Below are 14,074 nucleotides of genomic sequence, written 5' to 3'. Positions count from 1 at the left end.
CCACACACCGTGGGCTATAGACTATGAAATCAGACAGGGGCTCCGGGAGCAGCGGGGACCCTGTGTGGAGCTGGCATGGAGAACACGCCAGGGATTGGCTCAGAGCAGGTGAAGTTTTAGAACATTTTCACCCCCCTAACCAAAGACCAATGTGCCTGGCACCTCCGCTGACGCTGCGAGTTCAACCCCATCGTGCTGGCCAGTAATACTGTGGCCGCTGGCATTGCTGGCCCCATGGGAGGATCCCGCGCACGGACCGCTGAAAGTGGCAGAGTGCCATGCTGGCAAAGGGTTCTGGGGCGCCGGGAGATTGCTGAGAGTGGCGAATGCCGGTCATTGATCAGCTCTCGCGCCTCGGATCGATGCGCACTCATTGGTATCCACTGTCCAGACAGACACTTCCGGACGGGCGTATCCATCACCGGCCCCCGGTTCCGCTGAATCATGCGGCCCCTCTAAAGGGCAGACATTCGCCATTCTGGTGGCTCATGCTGGTTCATCACTCACACAAAGTCTATCACTCATCGCCCTCCAAACTCTCCCTCACACTCTCTCTTGCTCTCTCTATCCCCACTCCCTCCTCCTCTCTCTTTGTGTTTTCCTCTATGACCCTCTCTCTGCCACTATCTCCGCTCTCTCTTTATCTCTTTTTCTCTTTGCTTCTCTCTTTCTCCTCTCTCTCTCTGACACTCTTTCTCTTCCATTGTCAACTCTCCCACCTTGCTCTGTCCCTCTGCTTCTCTCTATGTTTCTCTCTTTCTCTGTGACTATTCTCTCCTTCTCTCTATCCCATCTCCACCGCTCAGGGCCCCTCTCTCTTGCTCTCTCTATCCTATCCAACCAAACTCTCTTACCCCTTTTTATCACTTTGCCTCTCTTTTCCTCTCGCTCTCACCCATCTCTCACTATCTCTCCCACTCCTCACTCGCTATACCACACTCCTTGTCTCCCTCATACTCCTCTCACTCTTTCTATCTCTCTTTAAATCTATCTCCTCATCTCTCCCTCTCCCCCCTCTCGCATTCTCTTTATGTCTCTCTCCCCATATGTGTATAGATATACTCACCCACACACCATAAATCTCTCTGTATACTCGACCTCACTTCCTCTGACCACTCTCTCCCCCTCTCTCTTACTCCGTCATCTCTCTCTTCGTCTCTGCCTGTATGTCCATCTCTCTTCCCCCATCTTTCATTCGTTCTCTCACTCTTCATACCTAGCGTAAACTGACCTTTTTTGTTTATGGGAAAATGAATGGGTACTAGGCCGAAACTGTGCTTTTTTTGTTTTCTTAATAACTTTTTTATTTATTTTTTTTTTTTTCAAAGAATCGTTCAGAGACTTTCCCGTTTTCGGAGAAGGGGGCCATGATGAACTTGTTTTATCCAAGAGAAATCCATTGCAAGAGACAAATGTTATTAGCAATTAATTGTTTCGATTTCCTATGTAACTCTGTTTTACCTTAACTAAATGCTGCGACTACCGCCCATATATATATATATATATATATATATATATATATATATATATATATATATATATATATATATATATATATATATATATATATATATATATATATATATATATACAAAGACACACCTCATCCATCTCTCTGTGTCCCTGACCTCAGGCCCTCTCTGACCACTCTCTCAAGCCCTTGCTCTCTCTCTTTCTCCATCATGTCTCCCTGTCTCTACCTATATATCCATCTCTCTTCACTATCTTTCACTTGTTCTCTCTCCATAACCTTGCTACTTCTCTGACACATCCCTTTCACCTCCCTTCTCTTTCTCCTTTTCCCAATCCCCAACTCTGCCATCTTCTAACTCAAAGCTGCCTCACCCTCTTGCTGCCTGGCTCTTCCTTTTGTCTCATTTCTCCCTTACCCCCTTCTGCCCTCCCCTCTCCTCTGGTTCGCTCTCTCTCTTTCCCCTTAACGTGCATTACATGCAGTGATTTGACTAGGGCAAAATTTAGACATGCTTCCTACAAAGGCATGGAATCATACCACTCTTTGTTAAACTCGCCTGACACAAAACTGTTCCCATGGTAACAGGAAACATTACCATTATATATTCGCAGATAAATCGTTACATTGTAGATGTACAAAAGCCACTCTATCAGATATAGGTATTTTTAAATCCCACTTTAACCATTCGAAGATATTTGGGACACTCAGTTTTATATACCTTGGTATTACTGATCAGGCCCTGGCCTGGTTGACCTCCTTTCTCACTGACTGGCACTCTCAGGTCCAACTGGGGTCTTTCCTCTTGTCTATCTCTCTACTTGTGGTGTTCCCTAGTGGTCTAACCACTCTTCAACCACTACCTGGCAACTTTTGCCCACTGCATTGCTCCTTTCTGCTCCAATTTTCAATGTTATGTGGATGACACTCAGCTCTCTTTTAGGCTCTCCTAAGCCACTGCTGCCTCTTCTCTCATACCACACTGTCTGGCCGCAATTTAGGAATATTGTGCCACCAACTGTCTATGTCTTAATGCCAGTAAGATTGAGATCCTCCTAATTGGGACACTGGCTCCGTCCTTTCGCCGCTCTCTCTGGCTACCCACCCTGGAACCACTTCCTGCTCCTTCCTGTGAGGCTAAGAACCTTGTTGTCATCTTTGACTCCACCCTCTCCTTCTCTCCTCACATCTCTGATGTCTCTAAAAAGTCAAACTATCAGCTGCACCTCCTCAGAGGTATTCTTCCTTTCCTCACTTTCCCCCAGAAGCTCACTGTCTCCCGAGCTCTGGTCCTCTTTAGGCAAAATCCTTTTTCTAAATCTTCCTGCCTCTACTCTACGACGTTTACAGCTTATCCAGAACGTGTCCTTTGCCTCAAGCCCAGGGATTGTATCTCTCCAGCTCTGAAATATCTTCACTGGCTCCGCGTGGTTGCAAGGATCAAGTTCAAGACCCTCTACATCATGCACAAGGCTTTCTGGGGCCTGGGACCGCTCTATCTCCAACTCTCTAAGGGTCAGATTCTTCTCCAAGCTGAGAGTTGGGGGCAGATCTATGCCCTCGGCTGGGGCCTCCCGCTGGAACAGCCTCCCCGCCTCTCTCAAACTTGAGCAGAACCACCTCTTATTCCGGAATCAACTCAAGACCTTCCTTTTCCCTTACACTTTCTTGCTTCCTCTTCCCTGCTGGTGCACACGACTGCTCCGCGCACTGGTCACCTGGTCAGCCTATAAACTCGGGCCCATGCTCCTGAATGTTCTTGCACTGTCTCCGGGCTGCCCTACAGTCCCTTCTCTCTGCACTTATGAGTTAACTGCACTTCGACCTTCCCCTCCCCCTGTCATTTCTCCCCTTCCCTCTTCCCTGCACCTGCACAATCTGAATGACACAAGGCCTGGTAAGATCATTATTTTGTCCTCCTTTGTTTCCCCCTCCTTGTCTTTTCGTGCCTAGAAACACTTGTGCACAGGCGTGTTATAAATGCCACATCATTTCATATATCATATCATATAACACTTGCAAGCAAATCTTCCAGATTCACAATGCTTTAGATGTCAGATGCTATTATCACCATAATGACTTTTGAAGGAAAGAAAGTCTGAGACAATGGGCTGGCATTCGAACCTGCAACTTGACTGCAGCGTCTTGACCGCAGCAGCAAGTGCATGCATGCACTGAGCTATATTTCTGGCCTCTCGGATCCGTCTGTCGCAAGCAGACTTTCTTTGGCGCTCAATAGGAACACTTTCCTCAGATATGTACATTTTGGTTGTGAAATGAACATCAGGCAATGTCACAGCCGGGGAAACCTAAACCATATATTGTTCTCATGGTCTAAACTACCCCAAGAGCATAGGAAAAATATTCAGGCTGAACAAACCTCCCAAATAAATGCATGATCAAAGTATAAGCTAGAAATCCTATGGAAAATGTCTGTCTATGGAAAAGAGCAGGGACTATGAAAATGAATAGCAAGACTAAGAGCAGGATAGGTAAAAGCAACCAACCCCCCAGGCTCTGAAATATCTACTCCAGGAATCGGGCATTAATGCACCAGTTCAAGAATTCAAACCCATAACAGCCTCAGCTGAAACGAGGCCAAATGCACGAAACATTAATTTCTTCACACGCACATTTACACGCACACATTCATTCACACACGTGCAGACACACATTCATTCACAGATGCACACACATACACACATTCATTCACACACGCACACACACACACATACACACAAAAATACTTGAAACCATAACCCCGTGTGCCTAAAACACCAAAACTAAACACTGTCCATTTCGAGAAAGCCTTGATATAAAGCAGATCATTCTCTGTAGGTGCCCCAGTCCTATGGAACACACTACAGACACATCTAAGCTTCTTTCCAACAGACGCAAACCAGCAGCAGACTCTCTCATGGTAGCTCCTATGTGGGGCATTCATTAATTTACCACGAGGTAGAGAGAATATGAGGCCTACATGTTGCAATACTGTGCAAAGAGCAAGCCTTGGCAAAGTCACCCGTTTAGACTTTTGTATAGACATGGGATAGGCATTTGCCATACACTGCCATAATGGTTCTACCAGGTCACAAGATGGCATCAGCTTGTAAATGGTCTGAGTACCTGGGCATGTGCTGCCAGTGTCTGAAAACAGCCTATATAACATTGATGAATAAGCCAAAATTGTTGGCTTTTACTTTTCCTTCCTTTTAACAGGATGTCAGTGCAAGCAACAGTTGCAAGGGCATACTTATTGCTGATCAAGTGGCTGAGGAAGATTGGGTTAAGACATTTTTATTAGACCAGTAGCACATTTACAGATGCACTGAACTCCTTAAACACACAGAAGACTGCTTAGAAACAACAAGTATCAACCAGTGCTACCCTAGACGATAGTGATACTTTCCACACATGGAGTAAAATGGCAAGCTGTTTATTTAAGGGCTAGGCACCCACAGGGCTTTACTCGAAATGGAGGTCAACTTTCAGGGATGACTAGCAGGTGGTGATGCGATATGTGCGAATCATGCACTCAGCACCAACGCTGCTGTGACACAACTCCAACTTCAGACATTTTCTATTTCTAGGGCTGAGAGAGAACATATGGAACTAAAGAAGGGCACCAACAGAAATCTGGCAATGATCTCAATAGATGCAATACAAAACTACCTATTATGGGCAAATAATCCTGGCGAGAGAAACATCCTAACACGAGCACGATTTAACTGCCTCCCCATAATATCTACATTGTCCCGATGGTCAGGGAGCATGGAGGGCAAGGTGTGTCCATTTGGTTGCGAAGCAGTGGAGGATACTTTGCATTTTGTGCTGTTTTGCCCAGTCTTTAAGGACATCGGAGCAAGAACATTGGCTCCCGTTTTTGGAGACAAACATTTCGTACAATGCCGATCGGCCTTGTTATATCTTCTCTGGGCAGAAAACCTGTTTGTGAGCTTTTCGTTGTTATCTTTGTTGAGAAAAGCTATAGCTAGGAGAGCACCGGCCTAACTCATAATAACAAATTGGGCAGATACATGTGATTGTGAACAAATTAAGGTAGCAGGTCGGAGATGAACAAGATCTTAGCAAACTTTTATAGTAATCTCTCCTTATCCATTCTCGCATTGACAATAGATATATTCTTAACCCTGTTGTATTGGCATGTACATACAGAGTTTGTAATTTAGTATCTGCTGAATTTTGTATTGTTTTAGTGATTTGTATTATTTTTAATGTTTGTATGCATTTGTATATATGTTTTTATTCTTTTTTGGCAATTTCCCAAAATAAAGTGATTTGATTTTAATATTTGTATATGGTGTTTAGTAAATAGCCCACAAGAGAAGGGAAAGGATGAGGTTTACCAGTCCACCATCAGAATGTGCCACGCTGCCAGACGATCCTTTCTGTGAATTTCATCCATAGAAATCACCCATTGATTTTCCACGATTGATGCCTGGCATCGCCTATCAGTGACTTTTTGGTTTGCGCTACCTGATATGCACTTTCTAAATGCCCTCAAGGGAAATGGTAACACTGGGTGATATTCAATATCCACATTACCACTTATCTTTCACAACAGGGAATAATTTAGCGCTCCACTACCGATTCCTTGAAACATTAGACATCTATCGGCACATTTGGTAATTGCCGCCATCCTTCAGAATCTTGAAACCTTTCACTGCGATATAGGTCCCTGACCACCATCGTGCTGTCCGCCTCCCCCATTCCTTTTTTCAATCTCCTGCTGATGCTTTTGGCTTCCACTGGTGAGCAATTCACAGTCCTTTTTAAGCATTGCAATCAGCATTTAGTTATTTCCAAAATATGTGGCCTTCTAGAAGTTTTGAACTACATCTCCCATGGTCCTTCATCACTGACTATCCTGGCTGGGCTGATGGGATTTGAAGTTCAAAAGATCCGAAGGGCTACATAAGCAGTAGCCATGTGTGTTAACCACCATGCCATCACTCTTCCATTGGCTGGCTTCAGATATGCTTATTGATACAAAGCTGCTGCTTTTAATTGTTAAGTACAATTGATCAGTCATTACAGGTTATCTGTTATAAAGAGAGACAGCAGTAGACGATATGTTTATTATCAAAATGTTAATGTTACATAGTAATGTGACTCAGGGCTTGTGAGCATGTAATCATTATAGAGGCTGCAGCTCACACTCTTTGCCAGTCATGCATGCTTGGTGTGTTTGGACCGCTTCTTTGCATGGGGAGGCAGGCATGTCTGCTACCCTTTGCCTGATCCCATGCACCATCTTAAAGTAGATTGGCGCGAATGCCCACAGTACCCCTTCCAGGATACAGGAGCCATCATATGGGGATGTGGGGTAGGTGAGCAGGCCTGCCACTCTGCCCTCGACACAGACCACCTAGAAACAGACTCACACAGATTACCCGGGTACTTCCGATATGCATACATCAACACATCACGAAAGCTTTCCTGAATGTTGACTCTCTACCCACTTACCTAACCAACCGCCCCTCTTCCAGCCCCACTCTAGTCCCTGGAGACCACGCGAAGCGCATCAGTGGTGACATGTGACCATGGGGCGAGCAGGCCTGCTGCCGCTCTCTGCCTAGTGTAATGCACCATCCTGGCGTAGATCGGTGGGCACCCCTGCTGCTCTTTTCCAGGTGACAGGTGCCAACCGATGGCGGTTCGGTGGGTAGGCCTGCAGCTCGCTGCCTGTGGTTTCTGATAGACAGGTCTTCTTCCTATTACCACAGGGGTGCAGGACCACCTGCACCCTTAGACTGGCAAGATTCTCTGCTTGTAGAACCAATATGGCACCCACTGGATCCCGTGCGGCTGCAGCCACAGGCCTCCACCCAGAACAGTGATGCATAAGCCTCACACTCCATGATGCACAACGATTGGATGCTCGTAATAAAGACTGAATGTGTACACAATGTTCTCTATGCAGCCATTGGATGCAAATTGATCTCATGAATATTTATGCTGGATGTCCAGAAAACCTGACCTGCTTGTTCACCCAATAGGACCAGAGCTGTTCATCTCTCACCTAGAATTACATTCAGGTGAATCAGCAACGTCCTATGAACTATCTTTAAAAAATGGGCTGTTAAAATAAAGATTTCCCCTCACCAATCTATCATTTTATTTGTATTTTATTTTTTGTATTTGTAAAGCGCACTACAGCCCACGGGCCTCGAGGCGCTGTTGCAAGAACATGTCTTTAGTTACAGGAATAAATGGACATGCCCGTGAGTTACAAGGAGCATGATGTATGCATAGTTTTATCTAAGATTCAGATCACAGAGAATCTAGAAAGGATTCGCTGTCCCAATTAACACCTCGCCTGCTCCCCTTAAAAAGCCACTCCCGGTGCTGAAAGCCAAGCAAGCGTCCCACTCCTGAACGGTGCCGAGTAGGAATGTAGGCCACAAGCCAGGCGTGCAGCGAAAGGATGTAGGCCACAGACCCTGTACCCCCGGGGAGCAGGCATGCGTTCAGCCTAATTCACTTGCAAGCACTGGGGTGCTAGCAGCTGTGAGCAGTGTCGTTTTGGGGTCCATGCGGCCTGCCCATACATTCAAAGGGGCCATCAGAAGTAGGTGACCAGCTAAAACACTGCATAGTGTGCGACTGTCATCGTATCCACGCATGCACAGACTGAAAAGGACACAATGGTGTCTTGTTTTGGTCAAAAAAATAAAAAAATAATGGCGCACAAGGTTGCTCAATTGTATTTCCTGTGTCACACCTCTTCACGACTAGAAACACGTATGATATGGCATTTATAACGCGCCTGTACACATCATACGGCTGATACAGCCCAGCAGTGTTGGAATAAGGGCACATTTCTCTGTCTCCGCATTCTGGCAACAGCGTTTCTCCAGATACAGGGAAACCCAAAGCACGTGCCCGAGAAGCCATATAAGAATGCACGCAGTGATCAGCTGTTTCCAGTGCTCGGCACTAACTACTGCCCTGTCTTTTTTTTTGTTTTGTTCGGTTTTGCATCTAAGCACATTAAAGAATGATTAGTGTTGCATGGCTTCAGGCACAGCAGTGAATGGGTAACAGGAAGTGGGTATGGTTTGTGGCATATTACTTAAGAAGTGCAGTATTGGGTGATTATAAATGAAGTTTGCATAAATCAATGTGCTGTGTGAAACAATGACTACTAGCATGTGATCACACAATGCACTTTTTTCACTGTGCTTCTTCAAAACTTGATAATACAGTTGTAAAATCCAGAGATGATTTGTTAGGCTCCTAATATTGTGCCTAGTTCGAATTGTAAGCTTCCATTCAGGAAGATTAAAATAAATCTAACAACACACATTTTGCTCAACATGTTTCTGTAACAAATAGTATATTGTCAGGTTGATTCAATATGTGATTTGAACATGTTTCAAAGACTATTCTGTTAGTGCTGTTTTTGAACAAGCCTATCACTTTCCTGTCATGACTCCACCGCTATCCCCGGCCCCAATGTTCCAGACAGTCCCCCACAATCCAGCTCCCACAGGCCATGGATCCCGAGAAGAGTTTTTATTTTTTTATTTTTTTTTACAATGCAAGCATTGCTTTATACAATTTCTTCTGATTTTTTCATGAGAAACACATTTGGAAGACATGCCTGGATTGGGAGGTGTGACAATTCTAAGCTTTTTAACTCATAATATGAAGTTAAATGCATTCAAAACACAATGCTCCATCAGTAGGGCCGCTTTCGTAATAATATATACCATGCATAATATATACCCAGAGACAGATCTCTAGTTAATAAGCTGTACTGGTTGTGTCAGGCAGGTCCCATAACAAAGTGCACCAGTGCGGTGCATATCCTGCTACACACTCCACTGTTTCCACATCCAAAGGATGCTCCATTCACCCTCTATTCCCCCTCAAACACTGCTCCCTACATTTAGGGTGCCTTAACCGAGTGCCCTGTCCCAGACATAGTGGATCAAAGTGAATAAGGGGAAAGGCAACAGAGTGAGAGCCAATGACATTAAAATATCAGGGGACTATTGCAGAAACTTTGCACCGGTGCAAGTGCAATTAGCTATAGGTACTTTGCGCCCGATTCATGGAATTTTTTGCACAGTGCAAAGTGACCCTGCACTGCTGGAAAGTGACTTTGCTCTGCCGACACTAACCCTGATTCATTGAACTGTGCAAAGTGTATTTTTGCAGTGCAAAGTCAGTGCAGTCATTTTGACCCCCCTGCAGCCCTCCCCTACATATCCCCTAGCTTATATTATTGCCTTGCCCCACTCTGTTTATTTTTTGGTTAAAAAAAAGTGCAAACAAATCGAAACATTCGAACAAAAATCTCGCTATTTTCGGGCTCGTTATTTTGTAATTCGTTTTAATGGGGCATTACCCATAGTGTTTCGCACAGAGAGGGCCAAGTGTGAAGTCATGGACGGCCCACTACCAGAAGGCCCGCCCGGCCTTCCGCTGAGTTATCGCGAGAGAACCCTAATCCCAGTAACGGTGCCTGCCTGGCATTCAGGCCGTCCGTGAATAGTCTACTTGTAAGAGCAAATCCGTAATAGACCTGGGATTAACCCTTCATGAGACCCTGGGCGACTTTTCCCCACTCTATTGTATCCTGCCACTGAGCTAGCCCGGGCTGCAGGGGATTATGCAGCTGTCAATAGTGCCATTTACCTCTGTTTGTGCCTGTAACAGCAGGACGCCCACAGCAGAGTACACACCATCCACAGACTGTTGACTATTTACACATGCGAGAGAAAATAAAAGGCAAGGTATGGGCCGGGAATACTTCACCGGGAAAGGGTCGGAGGGCAGGCGTTTCCCACGCACATGTTCCCAGTCATCGACTTGCCTGTACTGTAAGGTAACCAGATGACTCCATGCCACCGGGAGCCCTACGCCCCAGTCCTGGGATTGATTTAACCCATCAATTGCATTCTGGGAGTTGTAGTCTTTAGCTCAATCCAACTGAATAACATGGATTACAGTAAAACAAAAGCAAAGCAGGTGACTGGAGAAGGGTGTTGACGGTGACATAGAGTCGTTATCTGGTAACGTCACTATACGGTAGGTGGGAGAATTGTGAACAGGCACTGACCATAATATGGTATCATTAGATCAGAGCCTGCCTTATATTGGCTGACTCACTGAGGGAGAAAGTGCACTTCTGAAGAAGTGTTTCAGCTATACTGCAGGCCCTATTACAAGTTTTGTGGTAATTTGGTTACCGCAATTTGTGTGTGCAGGAACTGAATTACTGACCATTTTACTGCACTTCCGAGTTATGAGTTTCTTGGAGATGGCGTGGAGGTAAATCGGGGGTAAATCCTCTAAAAATCGTGGTATTTACTGTGTCGCAATTACCGCCCATGGTAAATACGATGAAATCTCCAGAGAGTTCTACGAGCTTCAAATATGGAGAGTCACACTGTCTTACCAGCACCTACCTTAATATGACTCTAAATCCACATCACAGGGTGGCAGCAAACGCAAACAATCTTGGTGGTAGCTCCAACGGGCCCAACCTTGTAATGAGGTCGTGCATTTTTTAAACCCTCTGCCATTTTCTTTTTATCCCAGAATAAAGTGAGCCAAAAAGTGGCTGGAGTTAGCCCCATGCGTGCCCGTGAGGAGTCGGGCAGTCTGGGCACTGATTAAGTCTAAGAATGCGCGAACCAGCCAGAATCGAAGTCACATGTCGATCAGTGTGAGTGTGCGCTTAGAACAAAAAACAAAATAAAGTGCCTTTTATACTGTGAAACTGAAAATGGTTTTAATTTTTTTTTAAAGCCCAAAAAAGCCAGTAGTGGGTTAGTGTAGGAGTAAGGAGTGGGGGCCTATGGTGGGGTTTGTGGGGGGGTGGGGGGTAGAGGGGGTGCTATCCAATTAAAACATAGAGGAGGATTACTTAAAATGGTTCCAAATATTCTAACCCCATTCCAAGCCTCTCAAACTGAAAAAGGCTTAATTTGATGTAATATTGTTTTTATATTGTTATTTTATTCTGATACCAGTCTTTTATTCAGATTCAAATCGATTCGTCTTTTTTTTATAACAAAAAAAAGCGCCTATGATTTGAACCGGTTTGTACCGACTCAAACCACAACCGAGGCAAATCCGAGCGTGTTCGGGCGCATTTCGGATCCTTGAAGAAGTCCCCTGCGTAGGGCACTGACTGATTGGTCTGAATTAAATAAATATTGATATGATTGGAGTCATGAATCGAGTCAAAGGCTCACCTTCCCCTAACTGTAACCCACATATCTGGAAGTGAAGGTTGCATAACCATCTTAAGTTTGCACAGGCAGCCTTTTCGGAGGAAAAATCATGTTTGCCCTTCCCAGAATTTGAGAACTGTCTTTATCCAGGTTTTAAAGCAGCTCTAAAACAGACATTTCTGCATGCCCTCCATTGGAAGCCCTTGTGCTGTTTCTGAATGCTGTAGTCTCCTGCTGTGATGTCATGACAGAAGAGGTGACAAGACTTAAGAAGAAAAAAACTGGGGATGTGATGTCACCGGACATTAGCACATCAAGGGACGATATGCACATTTCATTCAGTTTCTTTGCATAATCATACAAATTGCACAGAACCAATGGGCATTTGCCTTTTAGAAAATCAACATACACAAAAAACAAGAGAGGATATATTCTTCTAATAGGGTTTGAAAATGTTAAAAAGGTTGCACGCATTAAACCCCAAGAATCAATGGCAATGTTTTCCCCGAAAGTGCATCCCAAAATGGGACATTTTTCCTTTAGTTCGTTATTTTTCACCAGATTATATGGTGAAGTGCCTGACCTGTGAACCCTGCGACTGCGGTTTGAATCCCCAGGTCGGTTTAAAATCGTAATTTTGAAAAAGACAAAGTGCCCTTCCAAAATACCCTGGGGGGCTGCGCCGCCCTAGGAAAAAAGTAGCGGGACTCCGTCCACCTGCACGTACCCTCAATTTGAGCCCTGACATCAGTGGATTATGGAATTCATAATCAACTGCTATGACATCACTGAAGGACGATCCAGTATTTCTTATCTTTTTTTACATTGCAGTGGGAGAGGCAACACGACATGTGGTACGCGGTCTATTCTCCCCTGGTGCCTTCTCTCTACACCGCCTGCAATGCTGGTCCATCATAAACAGTGCAGGAGCTATGAACGGTTGAAAGGGGTTATGGGGCGGGGGCGGGCATTCACATCATAACGTCATAGATGGGGCGTTTACAGCGGTGCAAAGCCGCCCACCTCTGAATTCTGAGATCAATTAGAAGATTGAAGCTGTGGTCTAGCGGAGGCCACTCGAAAACCTTTTTGGTGTGATATATCCGCGTAGTTGATAGTTACCCATCTACAATTGGACATTTGCTTTTGAGACCCCTATCTCCGGAAGAATGCCCGCCCTGCCCTCTGCCCCACGTCCAGGGCTGCAAGGTGGCAAGCAATCACCCAACTGCAGTAACACCGCAACCATTTGAATCTGCGAGAGGCAAGAGCAGGCCTGGAATGCAAAGGGCCGGACGAGTTGCAGCCTGAACGGCCTCCCCTCCAATTTCAAAATTGGCGTCTAAATCTAGCGCCTGTCATCCTGTGACCCCGTGACCTGATAAGCAGCAACTCTTCCTTGGTCTTGAGAAAGGCTAGCTTTGGGAAGGCAGATGGCAAGGTCACAAGCCGAAGGTTAGAGGCCATGTCAAAACGTCAAGTGCACTCTGACTTTTGGAAACAGTCCCTCCAATGTTTCGGCGAAAGTGGGCAGATGTTACCAAAGGCTCCTGCGTGTGCCCGTGCGCAACAGCCAGAAAGCGCAACCACCCATTTAACAAGCTCTGCAAGAGCGGGAAACCGCGGCAGTGACGAGCAGAGCTGGGAATTATGAGGGCGCGCTTGACACAAGCATCTCTGAGCTGGGAAGCGCTGTGATTTCAGAGCCTTTTTAGACGGGTCCCTGAATTATGCATTAGAAGTTGGGCTGCTTTAAAGAGGCGTTAAATCCTCTGGATGCAGGCGAGGCATCAGGAAGAAAGCGCGTGCCGGCTACCGAGGGGAAATCAGAGGTGCCTATATCCGGTGCTAAGAGTAGGGCAGTGATGCTGTGAGCAGCAGGGCCGTGACGTCATAGATGGAACCCTGAGCCGGTGAGCTGAGGGAAAGTCTCAAGCATAACAGTTATACCAGAGAGGGGGGATGTGAGGCTAGACGGCTGGATTCAAAATGCGCCTGCATTACCTCCACGTCCATCTTCCTCGTCCCAGTACGGACTAGGACGATGAAGAGTAGGACTGGTAGTAATGAAGATTACCAGTAAGTAATCCCAGCAAAAGATTCAGTAAAGTTACAGGAAACCTGCCTTGCAGTGTGCCAAATTCAGTACATAGCAGGATTGTATTGGATACCTGATGAAAGAGAGTGCGGGTGAGGGGAACAATTAGAAAGCAGAGGGTGGTAGCAGGGGTGTTGCTAGGTCTGGAAAGATCCGGGGCTACGCTAATGTCAGGACTCGGGGCTAGCAAGCCTTTTGGTTGTAGCCCCTAAACTTCTATCCTGGGGCTATAGCCTCCTCTTTCCCCCCACCAGCAACGCCTCTTGTAAAAAGAACTGGATGTTTATATAGCGC

General features: G+C 45.7%; 1 protein-coding gene across 4 annotated transcripts in view; it reads right to left on the bottom strand.

Annotated features, from left to right (window-relative positions):
• Positions 1–14,074, bottom strand: part of PLXNA4 (plexin A4) — a 1,277,179-nt gene that overhangs the window by 847,812 nt on the left and 415,293 nt on the right. The window lies entirely within an intron of this gene.

The sequence above is a fragment of the Ambystoma mexicanum genome, chromosome 12 (genome assembly GCF_040938575.1).
Source record: "Ambystoma mexicanum isolate Mex_15411 chromosome 12, UKY_AmexF1_1, whole genome shotgun sequence".
In the NCBI taxonomy this organism is placed as follows: Eukaryota; Metazoa; Chordata; class Amphibia; order Caudata; family Ambystomatidae; genus Ambystoma; species Ambystoma mexicanum.
This window is presented reverse-complemented; position numbering and strand designations above follow the sequence as displayed.